The following is an 18174-nucleotide window of genomic DNA, read 5'->3' on the forward strand; positions in this document are numbered from 1 at the left end:
GTAGTAAAAGTCAAGGTAAAGACGGCTACATCTGTAATTGGGTCAGGACTAGCATTACGACAATGATTGGTGGGGGACGGACGTTTTTTTGGGGTGGGTATTTTATGTGTATTTATTATAAAAAAAAATTGTACTTTACTTTTAGTTTTTTATTAGTATGGTAATAAAGACCTATGGGGGATTTTATTTTTTTTAACTTCTTTCACAGCATTCCCAGTTACAAGGGAAATCAGCCCTCTTAGTCCGGTTTCACACGAGCGTGTGCGTTCTGCGCACGCAAAAAATGCGGCGTTTTGCGTGCGCAAAAGGCACTTATCAGCTCCGTGTGTCAGCAGCGTATGATGCGCGGCTGCGAGATTTTCGCGCAGCCGCCATCATTATGACACTCCGTTTGGATGTTTGTAAACAGAAAAGAATGTGGTGCTTTTCTGTTTACATTTATAGTTTTACTGCTGTTGCGCAAATCACGCGCGTCCCACGGAAGTACAAAATACGCACAAAGAACGGACATTTTGTGAGTTTTACGCAGCGGACTCACGCTGCGCAACAAACACTGACAGTCTGCACTGCCCCATAGACTAATATAGGTCCGTGCAAGGCGCGTGAAAATCACGCGCGTTGCACGGACGTATATCACGTTCGTCTGAATAAGCCCTTATAGTGATGATTATCACTATTAGGGCTGTGCTGGGTCCAGTTGGGCCCAGCAGCAGTCTGCCACTAATGGCATCCCGAACATCATGCGACCAGTCACATGATCACCGTGGCCAATAGAGGCAGCGGTGCTATTTTTTTTTTCACTCACGCAGTGTTTTCAGCCGTTTTTTGGGCCGTAAACGTCCCGCAAAATGGCTGCCAAACTGGAAGCAGAACGCCTTCAAACATTTGCCCATTGATTTCAATGGGAAAAACTGTGTTCTGTTCCGACGGGCCGTTTTTTTTGCGGCCAACTTTCAAAATGGCCGCGTAAAAAACGGCCGCGAAAAAGAAGTGCATGTCACTTTTACAGCCATTTCTGTAGCCGCTTTTCATAGACTCTATAGAAAAACAGCTCCAAATACGGCCGTAAAAAAACGCAGCGAAAAACGCGAGTGGTTAAAAAAACGTCGGAAAATCAGGAGCTGTTTTCCCTTGAAAACAGCTCTGTATTTTCAGACGTTTTTGAGTTTGTGTGTGCACATACCCTTAGTGGGGCTGCACAGTTACAGGGGAAAATCAGCCCTCTTAGGGTATGTGCACACAACCTCTTTTCAGACGTAATAGAGGCGTTTTACGCCTCTAATTACGCCTGAAAAGACGCCTCCAGTGCGTCGGCAAACATCTGCCCATTGCTTGCAATGGGTCTTACGATGTTCTGTGCAGACGAGCTGTCATTTTACGCGTCGCTGTCAAAAGACGTTGCGTAAAATTACGGCCGCGTCAAAGAAGTGCAGGACACTTCTTGGGACGTAATTGGAGCCATTTTTCATTGACTCCAATGAAAACCAACTCCAATTACGTCCGTTAAAGACGCCGCGAAAAACGCGTGCACTTGTAAAAACGTCTGAAATTCAGGAAAACTCCTGAAAACAGCTCCGTAATTTCAGACGTATTTGGCGTTGCCGTGTGAACATACCCTTATAGTGACGATTGTCACTAATATGGCTGTGCTGGGTACAGTTGAACCCAGCAGCGGTCTGCCACTAACGGAGTCCCGGCGATCATGTGACCAGTCGCTGCCTCTATTCATATACACAGCACTCATTGAGCTCTGTGTAGAAGAGATTAGAGAAGGTAGAAGCAGCGAAAGCTGCTTCTATCTTCTCCTCAGGGTCCCCGGCAATCACTGACTGCCGGAGACCCGACATTCAGCTGCCCAATCGCTCGGGCAGCAAGCTAAAACCTGCGCTGTAATGGCGTGGGTTTTAAGGACCCCGACCGTCGGCCGTAAATACACAGCCAGCGGTCGGGAACCAGTTAATAATGACAACATAATATTTCAATAACTTATTCCACATTGTGCAAATTAATTTGATTACAGTGTACTTATTTAGGCCCCATGCACACGACCGGCCTCGGACAGTTATCCGCATTTGCGGGCCGTGCTCCCATTATAAAGTATGGGAGCACGCTTCGTAAAATAAAAAAATAGGACATGTCCTATTTTTACGGAAACTTTTTTTACGGCCCAGACACCTTCCCATAAATATGCGGGAAGAAGTCCGTCGGCCATAGAAATTAAGTGGTTCGTAATTACGGTCCGTAAATACACACCGTAATTAAGGAATAAAAATCTACGGTCGTGGGCATGGGGCCTTAGAGGGTGCTTTGTAGCATCATATACTTCTCTGGTAAGCATTGCTCTGTAATGTCAGAGATATTCATCCAGACTTAATCACTAAGGGCCTGTTCACATCAGCAACTGTTGAGCGGAAAGCCGAACGGAAACTATAGCTTCCGTTTGCATTACCATTGATTTCAATAGTAACGCTTCCGTTGCAGTTGGTCTACATTTGTTTTCATTCTGTAAAGTTTTGTTTTTTCTTAATGGAAAGAATAGACTAGTCAACTACGCTATCGTTTCCATTCGGCTTTCCGTTCAGTTGTTCCTCTGACGGAAAGGTCAACCGGAACCGTTGAACGGAACCCGACACTGATGTGAACAGGCCCTTAATCATGAGCGCATTGTGAGATCAGTTACATTGCTGGTTTATTGTAACTTGGAGAAAGTACAGCACAAATAGTGTATCAATATAAGGTGGCTAATAAAGGCATAGGAAATTATTATTGAAATGCATAAATCACCCGGCAATGTCTGAATCCTTTACAAGTAACCAATGGACTAATAAATTAAACTTTAAGGCTGGGTTCACACGTGGCGGAATTTCACTTAAATTCCGCTGCGGACACTCCGCAGCGTTAATCCGCAGCGGAGCCGTTTGTCCATTGACTTACACTTTAATTTAGCAGTGTTCGTTTAGACGAGGCGTAAAATTCCGCTGCGGAGCATAGGCTGCGGAGCGGAATTTGGTGTCCGCAGCATGCTCTGTCTGTTGCGGAGCAGTGGCGGACTCATGGTGGAATTTCTCCATTGACTTCAATGGAGATTCTAATTTCCGCAATGAAGTCCGCAGCTGTCATGCACATGTTATGTGTGCTGCGGATCCGTCTTGCTTTTTTAACTTGACATTTCTTCATTCTGGCTGGACCTATGTATTTCTAGGTCTACAGCCAGACTGAGGAAGTCAATGGGGCTCCCGTAATGACGGGAGCGTTGCTAGGAGACGTCAGTAAATAGTCACTGTCCAGGGTGCTGAAAGAGTTAAGCGATCGGCAGTAACTGTTTCTGCACCCGGGACAGTGACTACCGATCACAATATACATGTATCTGTAAAAAAAAATGAAGTTCATACTTACCGAGAACTCCCTGCTTCTGTCTCCAGTCCGGCCTCCCAGGATGACGTTTCAGTCTAAGTGACGGCTGCAGCCAATCACAGGCTAATAACAGGCTGTAGCGGTCACATGGACTGCCGCGTCATCCAGGGAGATCGGGCTGGATGCCGAAGGAGGGACGCGTCACCAAGACAACGGGCGGTAAGTATGAAATTCTTTGACTTTCACAAGGGAAAGTGCTGTCCCTTCTCTCTATCCTGCACTGAATAGGGAGAAGGGAAGCACTTTTACCGCAGTCCGCAGCAGCTAGTCCGCATCAATTTACTGCACATTTTGTGCAGATCCGCAGCAGAATCTGCAACGCAGATTCTGTGCGGCATTGATGTGGACAGTTGCGGAGGAAATCCGCCACGTGTGGTCATGCCCTAAAAGAAGACTATATTTATTGTGGACAGATCATTAGCCTCCAGTGATTTATCATTAATAACCACAAAAGACATGATGCTATCAGTAAAATATAAGTTTTAAAACAAATACCACAAAATTTGATACATTTTGAGTGATCATTTTCGATAATTTCACTACCATATATTTAACAGTTGTATTCAATGGTCATTATTGATAAAAAAAAATTCCTATAAAATGTCCTAGTATAATCCATATCTTTGCAAATGGACCTGTAAATCAGTGCCTAATTTATGCCAATTGGTGCTTGTCATATTATATAATATCATAACAAATACTGGTACAAATTTAAAATTCTTCTGGGATTAGGATTTTAAATGTGTGTCATTTCCATACTATAAGGGCATGCCCAGACGTGGCGGAATTCTTCCGCAACTGTCCGCATCATTGCCGCACAGAATCTGCGTTGCAGATTCTGTTGCGGATCTGCCCAAAATGGGCAATAAATTGATGCGGACTAGCCGCTGCGTATTGAGGTGAAACTACTTCCCTTCTCTCTATCAGTGCAGGATAGAGAGAAGGGACAGCACTTTCCCTAGTGAAAGCAAACAAATTTCATACTTACCGGCCGTTGTCTTGGTGACGCGTGATTAGACTGAAACGTCATCCTGGGAAGCCGGACTGGAGGAAGAAGCAGGGAGCTCTCGGTAAATAGGAACTTTTTTTTTTTTACAGGTTCCTGTATATTGTGATCGGAAGTCACTGTCCAGGGTGCAGAAACAGTTACTGCCGATCGCTTAACTCTTTCAGCACCATGGACAGTGACTATTTACTGACGTCGCCTAGCAACGCTCCCGTAATTACGGGTGCACACACGTAGTCACCCGTAATTATGGGTGCACACACGTAGTCACCCGTAATTACGGGAGCCCCATTGACTTCCTCAGTCTGGCTGTAGACCTAGAAATACATAGGTCCAGCCAGAATGAAGAAATGTCATGTTAAAAAACCAATACGCTCCGCAGCACACATAACATGTGCATGACAGCTGCGGACTTCATTGCGGAACTTAAAATCTCCATTGAAGTCAATGGAGAAATTCCGCAATGAGTCCGCAAACAGTCCGCCACACGTCCAGAAAAACAACGATTGTATGCTGCGGACACCAAATTCCGCACCGCAGCCTATGCTCCGCAGCGGAATTGTCCGCAACGTGCAAACGAATCCAACCACAAAGCTGTGGAAGGCAATGGAGAAACGGGTCCGCTGCGGATTTCCGCTGCAGAGTGTCCGCAGCGGAATTCCAGAGCAATTCCGCTATGTCTGGCCATTCCCCTAAAAAGACACAGGATGTGGAAAATGTTTGCTACTCGCTGTCATACCCATCACATGAATAAAATTTAAGGAGCAAACAAAGACATCCACATCTTTAGCGCACTCAATATCAATAGCCAATATCGACCTGTCCCTCCTTGCTTTATAGTATCACAGAAATTCATGTGTACGCGATGTTATCTATTGAATATGTGTAACATACAAACCCACTTAAACACATTACATAGTTTTCATATCTATTATGGTTACCTTGGTAACAGATACCATTAAAGTATTAATTAAGGATCTTATACTGTATGCTTTTTCCGCTGTAGTTGAAAAGAATGCAACTGCTGTGCTTATGATGCTACCACTATCAGCGCTTCATGTATTCTTTGCCCCAGGGGTTATTAGAAAAAAAAACAAAAAAAACTAGAACACATCTAAAAATGTACAAAAATGTATCACAGTGATTTTTATTTAAAGATAAATATTTACTCTAATTATACTGAAAGTGTGGAATATAAATAAAGCGTTCATCTTGTGAATGTCAATATATATCTCTGGCTCCTATTCATTACACTATTGACCACTATGGCTAAAGCTCTGTCATATTTCACAGAGTGGCAGCACATCTTTGCTTTATCTTGGTGTGGGTGCCAGCTCACCCCCTCCTCTACTGCTGCTCCTCCTATCAGTCCCTCCCCACCCCCTCACTCTTCCTAGTGATAGCAAAGCAATGATCAGTAGCAGGGATGAGCAGCAGGGAGACGAAGGCTTCGCTTTATTATAACTGTACACTGTACAACAAGAACATCCATAACTGGGAAGGTCTGCTCCACCTGCAGCAACCACAAAGTACAGCTGGGATCTGCACATGTGAGCGAGCCACAGCAGCAACTAAGGTTAGTTTGCTACACTTTTGTAATTGTATCATGTATTGTCTGGATGACTTATAAGTGAAAGCCTAACAAAGTGTAGGCAAGTTGTTTCTTCAGTAATTTGTGGCATAAGATAACATATACATACGGTATATATCTGTTCATGTGTAGTAGGAGTAGGAATAGTAGGAGTAGTAGTAGTAATACATTGGGGATCATGCATGAAACTTGTCATATCTACATTATATTTCATGATAGATTTAGGGTAGAGAGATGTGATGTGTTCACAGAAATGTAGCGCTATGATTGACGAATATTTTGAACACTTTTTTTGATCAAAAAGTTACTTTCCCCTTTTTATACATATGGTGGATAAGGTATATAACCATAATTGCTGCTCTTTTTTGACTATATTTGCTTCTACAAATCTGGTACACCGTTATTTTGGCTGCTCTGATCGAAGTCATGTCAGTTTTTATGTATGACCACAAGTTTATTCTGTATTACAGAACAAACTGCTATAAACGGCAGTGAAATAATGGTGTATAAGGGTGAAGAACATGTTTTATGCAGTACAGCTTGTAGAATTGTGAAGAAAGTGACAGGGCTTGTTAGATTGTCTTTATTTAGATCTGATTTCCTGTTTTCTGTCCCTAAGGAACATACTCCCTTTCTGCACAGCAGACTCGGTTTTTCTTCTGGGTCCTTCTTCTTCTTTTTAACTCTTGTAAGGAAGACGCATCTGGATGGTTGTAATCTCAAGATTTGCATTGTCGGTTTCCGCCACTTGTAAAGGCGACCACTGGATTGTGGATAATGAATGTTCTACAAAGATGCATCCCAGCTGAAAGCACCGTCAGAAGGTTCAGCCTTGGCAACCACTTGCTGAATGTTATGCCTGCTGGAAACACGTGTCTGGGCTTAGCCTAGGAGGTCACCATCCGGCCTCCCACCTCCATGAGGCCAGAGAGGGCAAGCTGCATTGTCATTCTATTCAGGTGAGACGAATGCCCCTGTTTGGGAAGTGGACAGATGTGACAAGTGTCATTGTGTGATGATCTAATTCAGTGCTACACCGTGCCAGCAGGAAACATGAGGCAGCCCGCTGGGCTCCCCTGTGTGGGCCCACATTCTTATTACTTATAACTAAAAAAAATGCTTTTTTGCAAAAAGTTTTGTGAGATTAAGAGGATTGTAAAGAGTTATTGCCTTCATCTGCACTTTCTACATCCATGACCACGGGAACATGAGGTCAGCTTAGTTTCCATCAAGGTGCTTCATATTCCTAGTAGGTAAAGAGCCACCGGGAGATTATGTACCTGTCGTCTATGCTCATCTTCAACCAAAGAAACATTGAATTACTGTGGCTGCTAGTTATCTATCTATCTATCTATCTATCTATCTATCTATCTATCTATCTATCTATCTATCTATCTATCTATCTATCTATCTATCTATCTATCTATCTATCTATCTATCTATCTATCTATCTATCTAATATCTATCTAGGTATATACAGAGTCAGGCAGCACTGGCAGCGTGTGGGTGCAAGCTCTAAGGAACAGACCAAGTTCCAAGTACATATAAATCGAAAAAATGAGCAGCAACTCCAAGGTTCAAGTGAAAAAATGGGTACTTTATTGCCCGTGCCACGTTTCAGCTCCGTCCACTGGAGCCTTTCTCCGTCCACTGAAGAAAGGCTCCAGTGGATGGAGCTGAAACGTGGCACGGGCAATAAAGTACCCATTTTTTCACTTGAACCTTGGAGTTGCTGCTCAATTTTTTGACTATCTATCTATCTATCTATCTATCTATCTATCTATCTATCTATCTATCTATCTATCTATCTATCTATCTATCTATCTATCTATCTATCTATCTATCTCATATCTATCTATCGCATATCTATCTATCTATCTCTCATATCTATCTCTCATATCTATCTATCTATCTATCTATCTATCTATCTATCTATCTATCTATCTATCTATCTATCTATCTATCTATCTATCTATCTATCTATCTATCTATCTATCTCATATCTATCTATCTATCTATCTATCTCATATCTATCTATCTATCTATCTATCTATCTATCTATCTATCTATCTATCTATCTATCTATCTATCTATCTATCTATCTATCTATCTATCTATCTATCTATCTATCTATCTATCTATCTCATATCTATCTATCTATCTATCTATCTATCTATCTATCTATCTATCTATCTGTCTGTCTGTCTGTCTGTCTGTCTGTCTGTCTGTCTGTCTGTCTGTCTGTCTGTCTGTCTGTCTGTCTGTCTATCTATCTATCTATCTATCTCATATCTCCATATACATTTTTGGGATGAGTATGATAACATAATCTAACATTCATAGTGTAAAAAGTCATACTGTATATGTTGTGCCGCTGATATTCCAGACATAATGAGTAATTCACTGTCTTCATACCCATTAGTGGTTCTCCCAGGTATAATGGAATGAAATAATAATGTGCTATATATAGATCACTGGGAATGTGTGTAATGGTGTATTAAGGGAATTTCACATTACAGGTTTCTGACCACAGACACCAACAATTCATTATGTGGGGCAACAAGGTTCTACTAATAGTGAGTGGCGAAGGAAGAATATATTAATTTATTGCTTATCTCTTAGTGACAGAGCATTGGTAGGTTGTCAGTGTATGATTTATTGGATACTCATATACAATACACGATAATCTCCCTTCGTGTGGCAGGAGCATGTCATACATTGCTTCTCTATCTTGGATTTTAAAACATCAGTAATAACAAGAAAGACAACGTACATTTTTAGCTTATTTTTGCCATGCTTTTTACATAAATGTTTAAAGAGAACCTGTCGCCTCTGTTAACATGTTTGTCTTAGTAAATAATTCCACATGGGATAACGATTCTGGAGCATCTTTTTTTTTGCAACTCTACGTAGTGCCGTTCCTGTTATTAATCCTCGAAATGTATGAATAAATTGACAACTGGGTGTTATCATTTGGGGGTGTGTCCCTACACAGTCTGACACTGCCCAATCAGAGCTGACAGAGTGAAACTTTGTAGGGATACACCTAGTCAATTTATTCATAGATTTCCGGGAGGAATAACAGAGGAACAGCATAACACAGGGTTCTAAGAAAATATGTTCCAGAATAGTTTTTCCATGGGGAATACAAGTAGTTACTAAGATAGAAATACCAGGAGAGGTGAAAGGTCCTCTTTGAAGTACAGAATAAACTCTGCTCATTTTACATTTTTAATCTGTTATTTCTATAGAAGCAAAGACTGGGCTTATCCACTGGAAACACAGGAATTCAGGAACAGTCTGTTGACTATAATAATGCTATGAGGGGATTAGTGTATGTCTGATTACGGCACCGTTAAATACTGTATATAAAACAGCTCATCTGCAGGACTCTTTAATGGAATATGGTCACATATAGAAGGTACACAATGCACACATATTACAAACTAGACAGCTCCCAGCAGTTATATACCAATAACATATAGGTTGTGCAAATGCAGGGTTAACAAAATATCTGATCTACAGTATATGTGCTTAGCAAATCCATGTTTTGCTGTTGGAGCTGCCCAATACCATTATATAGAGCTGGGGGAAATTTCAGATTCCCCACACTTTCTCCTGCTGACCTGTCACTGAATGCAGGCTGTCACTTAAGGCAGTCTGGAGTCTGTGATTGGCGTCTCTAAGCTGTCATAAAATGGCCAGTTTTGAGCCTGGCTTATTGTTAGAGCTATCGTGCTGTTAAAATGAGTACATTTGAACTTAAATATTTAAGCAATTGCTAGATACATAAAGTAGCTATAGATATAAATTTATACTCCATTCACTATAAAACTATCTTTAGTTTTCACCAGACGTCACCAAACATAAGCTTGTCATCAATCAATAACATACAGCATAACATACAGGTAACCTGTTACTAACAGAAATGGGTAATTATGCTAATTTGATATCTGATTTGCATTAGGGTGTATTCACACGGTGCGGTTTCTCTGCATTTTTTGCAAAAAAACCACACTGCAAAACCAGATATATTTTTGCCCTGATTTGCTGCGATTTTGCAGGTAACATGGAAACTGCTGCAAATCGTGGTACAAATGCAACCGCACCAGGGGAATACACCCTTATGTGTTTTTACCACTAGATTTCCCTATTTTGTCACATAATTTTTGACTTGTAAAGCATATGCAGTTGGGTCACTACTCTAAAGAAAGTCATGTATGTAGGAAATGTAAAGTTACGTGATGCTATTGTTTGCTTTTACATTGTCAAGATACTCAAACTGAAGCTCTCCTTAAGGGCATGACCAGACGTGGCGGAATTGCTCTGGAATTCCGCTGCGGACTGTCTGCAGCGGAAATCCGCAGCGTACACGTTTCTCCATTGCCTTCCACAACTTTTTAGTAGGGTTCGTTTACACGTTGCGGACAATTCCGCTGCGGAGCATAGGCTGCGGTGCGGAATTTGGTGTCCGCAGCATACAATGGTTGTTGCGGACGTGTCACGGACTTGTTGCAGACTCATTGCGGAATTTCTCCATTGACTTCAATGGAGAGTCAAAATTCCGCACTGAAGTCCGCAGATGTAAGGCTGGGTTCACACAACCTATTTTCAGGCGTAAACGAGGCGTTTTACGCCTCGAATTACGCCTGGAAACACGGCTCAAATACGTCGGCAAACATCTGCCCATTACTTTAAATGGGCTTTACCATGTACTGTGCCGACGACCTGTCATTTTACGCGTTGCTGTCAAAAGACGGCACGTAAAAATACAGCCTCGTCAAAAGAAGTGCAGGACACTTCTTGGGATGTAATTGGAGCCGTTTTTCATTGACTCTATTGAAAACAGCTCCAAAAACGCCTCAAGAAACGTCTGAAAAAAAGCCTCAAAAGAAGCTCCAAATTTCATTTTCAGCTTAAAAAACGCCTGAAAATCAGAGGCTGTTTTCTCTGAAATCAGCTCCGTATTTTCAGACGTAATTGCAGTTATCGTGTGCACATACCCTTATGTGTGCTGCGGAGCGTATTGGTTTTACTAATGTCAGGTCCGTATTTCACACCGAATAACCACCTCTGTAAATTTAAAGCTGAAGGCATGCCTGGAGAGAAGTACACCACACAAATGTCTGAGGTACAGCTTCAATGTCAGCCAGGAGGAACTGAACTTTATTCAGAACAAAGAAACACACACAGAGAAGACACATGCCCCTCCCTATAGATGTGGAACTTGCTTGAATTCCATTGGCTCTTCTGTTGTAAGTCTTCCTATACATTCTTCTGCACACTCCTCTTTGCATTCCAGGGGGCGGTGTCTTCCATAGGTGTGTCCGACATGAACAAAGAACTTGTTATATATATCAGTATATTAGACAAAGAACTGAAATGTATATACATATATGTGAGGATAATATTTTTCAGACAATATACATAGTAATGATCCCTGACACTAATATGGCATTTCTACATTCTGGCTGGACCTATGTGTATTTCTAGGTCTACAGCCAGACTGAGGAACTCAATGGGGCTCCCGTAATTCCGGGTGACTACGTGTGTGCACCCGTAATTACGGGAGCGTTGCTAGGCGACATCAGTAAATAGTCACTGTCCAGGGTGCTGAAAGAGTTAAGCGATCGGCAGTAACTGTTTCAGCACCCTGGACAGTGACTTCCGATCACAATATACATCAACCTGTAAAAAAAATAGAAGTTCATACTTACCGACAACTCCCTGCTTCTTCCTCCAGTCCGGCCTCCCAGGATGACGTTTGAGTCTAAGTGACGGCTGCAGCCAATCACAGGCTGCAGCGGTCACATGGACTTCCGCGTCATTCAGGGAGGTCGGGCTGTATGCCGAATAAGGGACGCGTCACCAAGACAACGGCCGGTAAGTATGAAATTCTTTTACTTTTACTAGGGAAAGGGCTGTCCCTTCTCTCTATCCTGCACTGATAGAGAGAAGGGAAGCCCTCTTCCCCTTAATACGCAACGGCTAGTCCGCATAATTTCAATGCCCATTTTAAGCAAAGCCGCAACAGAATCTGAAACGCAGATTCTGTGCGGCAGTGATGCGGACAGTGACGGAATAACTCTGCCACGTCTGGGCATTCCCTAAGAGTTGCATTTTTGAACATATTCAGGAATTGCTTAAATAGCTATCTCCAAACACAAAACATTCCTAGCATTCAAGTTATAACATCAAGTAAAGAATTTCAGATTGGATGTTTGTCCTTCAGAGTCAACTGAATATAAAGTCTTTAGGCACTAGTCACATGGATCTATTACAACTCTATACAACCTCTGAATTGAGTAGTGCCATAATGGGGCACTTATAGGCTTGTACGGGGCCCTTCTGTAACTCCATATGTTGTATTTTTGTTTTGTCCAAAACAATAAATGTGGCATGCTCCATTGCATACTGTATTACAGAGATTTTCTCCCCAAGAAGCAATGATTCTAGAGGAGAACCAACATACGGCATCCGACATCTCGAACATACGGCACCCATGGCACATGGAGTATACTGTGGAGTATACGATATACTAAGGCAATCCATGCTCCTTACTTAAAGAGGTGTCTGGTTTCAGCAAATGAATGTTATTTTATAGTTTTCCATTATATTTTCTGTATTAATTTCTCATGGTTTTCGAGATCTCTGCTTGCTGTTATTCAGTAGGAACATTCATTGTCTTCTTCCAGTGGATAACATTCTGTTCAGGGTCATGTGATGGAAACACAGGTGCTGGGCTCGTTATAGTTACAGTATGTGTATCAGAGCTGTGTCTTCTAATGATCCCAATATCTGTTTGTCCATCGCATTCTACTCAGCTCCATTTATTTGTCGAAACCAGACAACTCGGTGCTGCCATGAGTACGAGGTCTAGTTGTGGAATCCATTGGCATACTACAGGCTGCTATAAACAACATTGTATAGTCTACAAATCTGAAGAGCAAAATTAGAACATTTAAGATTCCTTGTAACCAGAATGCCACCGCAGCTAAAGAAGATATCAAATGTTTAAGGCTATGTTCATACTGCGTTTAAGCTCTGCGTTCAGAGCTTTTCTGGCGAATTCGCCAAACATATCCAAAGGGTAGTGTTTTGGCATTTGTCGAACTGGTAAACATTGGTGCACCTTTTTTTTTCCAACAGTATAGAAAAGCATAGTTGTCTACGCTTTTCAATACAGAGACCGGCCGAAAAAAATGTATACTGCGCAGCATATGTTTTTTTACATGGTGACGCCTGGTATGTGTCAGGAAGTTCTGTCGACTTATAACTCAGAGGGAATGCTTAAATGCAATGGGAACAGAGTCTGTGGCAGATGCAGCAGAGGAGTAAAGTAATGAAATGGGAAGAAGGAAAATGGCTGGCAGTAAAGTAATGCCTCACACAGTATAATGCCCCCATAGCTGCCACATACAGTATAATTCCCCCATACACTATAAAGCCCCCCATAGCTGCCCAATAAAGTATAATGCCCTCCATAGTTGTCCCATACAGTATAATGCCCCCATACAGTATAATGCCCTCCATAGCTGCCACATACAGTATAATGCCCCCATACGGGATAATGCTCCTTATAGCTGCCACATACACTATAAAGCCCCCCCATAGCTGCCCCATAAAGTATAATGCCCTCCAGAGTTGTCCCATACAGTATAATGCCCCCATACAGTATAATGCCCTCCATAGCTGCTACATACAGTATAATGACCCACACAGTAAATTGCCCACCATAGCTGTCCCAGACAGTATAATGCCCCACACAGTATAATTCCCCCATAGCTGTCCCATACAGTATAATGGCCCACACAGTATAATGCCCCCCATAGCTGTCCCATACAGTATAATGCCCCACACAGTATAATGCCCCCCACAGTAGCCACATACAGTATAATGCCCCCGTACAGCATAAAGCCCTCCAATAGCTGTCCCATACAGTATAATGCCCCCCATAGAGTATAATGCCCCCTTCAGCTGTCCTATACAGTTTAATGCCTACCATATAGTATAATGCCCCCTCAGCAGCTACCATATGAGCCCCCCTCCCATACCCAGTATAATGCCCCCATATGTTTGTACCTATTAGAAAAATAATAACATAGTTACTTACCTATCCCTGTTCCCACTACGGGTGCCTACCTGCCCGAGCTGCTTGTGGCACAGTGAATGTACTGAATGTAATGAATTGTATTTGTATCCTGAGGATGCAAATACAGTTGGAAGCGCGGTCAGTGTTGTGCGTCAACGAGGGCCCGGTCGCAACTGCGAACGTTGCGACCCCTATAGCTACGCCACTGTACAGATACATATATAGGCACTTAGACACACAAAGACACACATACACACATACCGGTACTTATACACACACAAACACAGAGACACACAGACAAATAGAGGCACAAACAACAGAAAGATTGAGCACTCACATCTCCTTCCTCACAGGCTTCTTGCAGGTCGGGCTGTGGGTGGCGCTAACTGTACCTCGGACACCACGTCCTTGCCAAATATATATATGATTATACATCTGAAGTTAGAGTTTTTGGCCCAGCTGTCCGTAGAATTTTCACTTTAAACAGTTTTATATTTTAATTGTCATTAATTTAATTTAATATTTAATTCATTTATTTTAATGACAAACTACATGATTGCTGTGTAATTTGGTAGATTGCTATTTTTGTCGCTAAATCAATTTCATTTTGTAGCAACGGTTTGAAAAGAATAGTCATGTTAACTAGAAAATCTGTAATAGAATAGATGCTATTCCATAAAAACGGCACATAACTAAAAGCAATACCACGGTATAAGTGAGCAAGGGGTCTCCATTCCTATTCACCATGTGTCAGATACTCAGAGCATTTAGTAAGACTCCGGAGCACAAGTGCTTGTTATCAGTAGTCAAGTTCTACATTGCCTTTCGAGCCCTGGGCCCAGATTATCGAGTGGTGCTTTGGATGAATACGTCTTATCTCTTATTCATGCAAGCACGGATTCATAAATACTAAAACCTAAACACTTTCAATAATCCAGTCAGACACTTGATCTTTTCTATAAAATGTTTTTTTTTTCTAGAAATAATTTTCTCTGAATGTAAAATGCTTTGGATTTTTTGAATACGTGATAATGATTTGAAATGCTTAGAATAGCTATTTCTTCACTGGCAAATTCTTACCAATCTTGTTGCCTTATTAAAGAAATTGTCCAGGATTAGAAAAAAGGGTCTGCTTTTTTTTTTGTCCATAAACAGCACCTCTCTTGACCATAGGCTGGTATTGCAGCTTGAATGGGGATGAGCTGCAATACCAGACTCAGCCCATTGACAAAAGTGGCACTGTTTCTAGGAAGAAAGCAGACCCTTTTTTTTAATTGTAGACAATCGCTTTAAATTATTGTATAGTAAAATTACCAAACAATTAGTTTTTGATGGCATATTTTTACAGGCGTATTTTGGAGCGTAAAACACTACTATTATACACCGAAATGCACTTGAAATACGCTTGCAAACAGCATCCTATTGATTTCAATGGGAAATACGCTGCGTGGTTCAAATATGTTTGAAGCAGTTGTCCACTTTAGACAAACGCAAGCGATCAGCCGTAATCTGTTGGGTGACCCTGCTACAAATGTTCAGTTCACCTGCAGCGCCACCATAGGGAAAGCATTACACAAAACCAGAGATTGAAGGAATAACAAGTATGCACCTTGCTCACCTTAGTTTAACCTTGGTTCAAAGCGGAGGTGTGTGGTCCATGGGGCTGTAGCCATCAGTCCAGGGTGGCATTGCTGTGAGGCTCCAAGATCCGAAGGATAAGTCTTGAGGTGGAGATGCCGGTAGCCTGTCTGGTCTGCTGGTGAATGCAGCGGTCAGCTGTGATTACCATACCATAGAACTCGTCTTTCACTTCTGGCATGGCTGGTAATATTGGAAGCACACTGCTCCATCAGCGGGTGAGCCGATGATGGATACTTACTGTGTCAGTGTTCTGCATGCAGATGTTTGTAACTGCTCCAGTGGCATAATGCGGCAAATATCTTTATCATAACCTATTGGATCACTTCCATTTAGCTAGATACTGGTCCTACCAGTAAATTTATATAATCAGTGTAATTGGTGCAACTTTGTATTTAAATCTTAAATCTTTTTACTTTTTGAGATACAGCTGCTTTGTATCCTTGCGCTGAAACCTGTACCCGTCAGATCAGCAGGACAGATGGGCTCAGCGACAAAGGGGCCTGCGTGTCTCTTCATAACTTAGATGTGATCGATAACCGCTGGATTTATACCGGGGTATTATTACATTTGAATGACAGGTTTTGATCTCTCGTTTTATATACCCTAAATTTCTATTTGCTTTTTGCAGCAGCTGCTTGACATTGAGTACTGTGGCTTAGTTTATTTGTAACCAGAATACCCGGGCCCTTCTCTTGTTAAATCATCTCCAGTTTTATTCCATTTAATGTATATGCATTAATACTATTATTGAATCCTAAGTGCATTACTTTACATTTCTCGACATTAGATTTCATCTGCCATGTTTTTGCCCATGCTGCCAGCATATTAAGGTCTTTCTGTAATATTTTATAGTCAAGTTGAGCTTTAAGTATCCTACATAGTTTTGTATTGTCAGAAAACTGACACCTTGCTATCAATCCCATCCACAAAGTCATTAATAAAGAGATTAAAAAGAATTGGGCCTAACACCGATTCTTGTGGTAACCCGCTGCTGACTTGAGCCAATTTTGAGTAAGTACCATAATACTTTTTCTATCCCTTAACCAATTCTTTAACCACATTCATACATATTCCCCGGTCCCTGTATCTGTAGCTTTAAAACAAGACTGTTGTGTGGAACAGTATCAAATGCTTTTGCAAAATTCAAATAAGTCACATCAGCCGCATGACCAATATACAGATTTACCTCCTCATAGAAACTGAGCATGTTGGTAAGGCACAACTTGTTTTTCATGAATCCATGCTGGTTATCAGTTATTAGACTTTTCTCCGCTATGTACTTTTGCAGTTCATCTCTTAGAATACCATCAAATATTTTACATACCACAGATGTCAAACTTAACTGGACGGCTGTTACTCTGTTCCACCATTTTACCCTTCTTAAATATTGGTACAACATCAGCCGTCCTCCAATCCGGTGGCCCTGATCCTGTGACAAGAGAGTCTAAGAAGTTGAGATACAAGGGTCTGTCCAATACTGAGCTTAGTTCCCTTAATACCCGTGGATGAATGCCGTCTGGGCCAGGATATTTATCAATATTTAATTTGCTCAGACGCAGCTGTACTTCCTCCTGTGTTAAGCAGGTAATATTGGGTGGGGAACCTTTATTACTATCCCCCTGAATATCTGCTACTGACAGCTCATCAGTGAACACCGAGGAAAAGTACGTGTTTATCTCAGACCTCCCTTTGTCTTCTACAATTATATTCCCATGCTCATCTTTAAGAGGGCCAATATGGTCAGATTTGTTCTTTTTGGCATTAATATATGTATAAAAAAATTTGGGATTCATTTTAATGTCATTAGTGATTTGTTTTTCTGTAGATAATTTTGCTAACTTGATTTCATTTTTACATTTCCTTTTGAGATCTTTGTAAGTCTGGAATGCTTTTGCTGAGCCCTCAGCCTTCAATGTTTTGAATGCTTTTTGTTTTTGTCTTATTATATTCAGTAATTTTCTATTCAGCCATAATGGTCTCCTTTTATTCCTAGACATTTTGTTACCAGTGGGTATAAACTTACAACATGATTCATGTAATAGATCTTTACAAGCTCCCGATTTATCTTCAGTATTCTCCTATTTACCATTACATGATCCCAGTCAACAAGACGAAGCGCTTCCCTCAGTCGATTGAATATTAATTTCCTAAAATTCCAGGTTCTTGCTGCTCCTATTCGTATTGTTTTATTGAAAATGATATTAAAACTTCCCATATTGTGGTCCACATCTGATATTATGTCTGGTCTATTAGATAAGATCAGATCCATCACATTATCCCCTCTGGTTGGTTTATTAACCACCTGAGTGAAATAATTGTTTTGAATTGTGTATAAAAATGTCCAGCTTTTAGCACATCTAGCGGCCCCTATGTCCCAATTAATGTCAGGATAGATAAAATCCCCCATAATAAGGACCCCATTATTATTTG

General features: G+C 41.4%; 2 protein-coding genes across 2 annotated transcripts in view; one reads left to right on the top strand and one right to left on the bottom strand.

Annotated features, from left to right (window-relative positions):
* TMEM244 (transmembrane protein 244) overlaps positions 1–18174 on the bottom strand; it is a 158029-nt gene that overhangs the window by 139506 nt on the left and 349 nt on the right. The gene's annotated exons all lie outside the window — the stretch shown is intronic.
* The window catches only part of TMEM200A (transmembrane protein 200A), a 178020-nt gene continuing 165687 nt past the window's right edge, over positions 5842–18174 (top strand). Inside the window, exons 1-2 of the mRNA XM_075864263.1 lie at positions 5842–5996; positions 6631–6970. The gene's annotated coding sequence lies outside the window, so the exon portion shown is untranslated. The remainder of the gene's footprint in view (positions 5997–6630; positions 6971–18174) is intronic.

Source organism: Rhinoderma darwinii, chromosome 4, assembly GCF_050947455.1.
Source record: "Rhinoderma darwinii isolate aRhiDar2 chromosome 4, aRhiDar2.hap1, whole genome shotgun sequence".
NCBI classification, from domain to species: domain Eukaryota; kingdom Metazoa; phylum Chordata; class Amphibia; order Anura; family Rhinodermatidae; genus Rhinoderma; species Rhinoderma darwinii.